The sequence below is a fragment of the Tiliqua scincoides genome, chromosome 1 (assembly GCF_035046505.1).
Source record: "Tiliqua scincoides isolate rTilSci1 chromosome 1, rTilSci1.hap2, whole genome shotgun sequence".
Taxonomy (NCBI): domain Eukaryota; kingdom Metazoa; phylum Chordata; class Lepidosauria; order Squamata; family Scincidae; genus Tiliqua; species Tiliqua scincoides.
The window spans coordinates 155204211-155205576 of record NC_089821.1 but is presented as its reverse complement, the minus strand read 5'-3'; the positions used below and the strand labels follow the sequence as shown (position 1 = coordinate 155205576).

The 1366-nt window shown below is 49.1% G+C and overlaps 1 pseudogene; it reads left to right on the top strand.

Annotated features, from left to right (window-relative positions):
• The first annotated feature begins 287 nt into the window (after positions 1-287).
• On the top strand, positions 288-407 carry LOC136638109 (5S ribosomal RNA; annotated as a pseudogene).
• Positions 408-1366: the final 959 nt, after the last annotated feature.

Sequence of the window (1366 nt, the reverse complement as noted above, 5' to 3'; positions counted from 1 at the left end):
TCCCTGCAGCCTGCCGCACATATAAGCACTCTGAGCTGCTTCCCATTCATTTTTAAAAATCTGAAGGCAGTAAGTCTACCTCCAGCCTACCCTCTTGCCTTTCTCCTTCTTTGTGGTCCCTTTAAACAAAAGAGGAAGTGTGGGATGTACAGGATCCACTCCCACATAAGAAGCGCATTCCACACTTCCTGTTTTTTTCCAGGGGACTGAAGGAGGAAGTGAAGGGGAGGCAGCTTAGAAGGAGCAGGCAGAGGAGCTGCAAGCAGAACATAAAGCTAATAATGTTAGGTGACAGCAAATGTTACCCTGCACATGCCCAATCTCATCTGATCTTGGAAGCTAAGCAGGGTCAGGCCTGGTTAGTACTTGGATGGGAGACCGCCTGGGAATACCGGGTGCTGTAGGCTTATACCATAGACTTTCGAGACTGAAGGTTGCCAACCAATGTTAGGTATAAGGAACATAAGGTAATAAGTAATTGTGTAACATTAAGAGCAGCGGTGGACCTGGGTCAGGAGCAGGGGAGGCAAAAGCCCTGCCACTGCTGCCTCCACCTGCCCATAGGAGCCATTCTGCAGACAGGCAAAGCCCTGTGTGGTGCTCAGCAGTGTGCAAAAAGCCTACTGGTGTGGTCTTAAGCAATACTTCAGGTTTTGTGGGGGAAGCAGAAGTATTGTTTAAAACTGCACAAGAAGCCTCAGAAGGCTTTTCAAGTGGTGGTGAGCATTGGTGAGTATCCCAGGGAGGGGGGCAGCAAGATGGGGGGGGCAGCATGTCGCGGACTTGCCCCGGGAGGCAATGAGGCAAGTCAGTGTACTTGCCAGTCAAAAAACTGGTTAAGAGTGACTGATTCTAGATTCCGATACCTGAAAAAGTGGCAGGTACGTCATGCGCTAATTAAGTTATTGCCAGTACCCATCAGTCCCTTTTTAAAACAAAACCTGTCCAGCCCCCTCAGAGCTCCAGATGGATGTGAAGGAGAGGCACTATGACCTGCTTCATCTTTACTGCGCCAGCAGTCTTCATCATGCAGAGGGATGTGCTTGCCTTCTCTCCACCATCAAGGGAAAATTTGTGAAGCAGAAGGTTCATGTGGAGGCCCTCGTGCACACGCACACCAGATTTTCACCATCTTTCCCCTGCTTTTTACTGATTGGGTCACTGTGCTTGCAAGGCTCTGTGTGGGACATCCACCTTACAAGTTACATTATACTTGGTAATGCATGGCCTGAGGGCATATGTTGCAGCCACCATGTCAACGTCAAGCAAGCTTGGGTCTAACCAGAAGTTGGATCAGTGCTAGCCTTCAAGTCAACCACAGAAGAAAGACAAACATGTGTGTAAAGGAGGAGAAGAACCTGTTCCT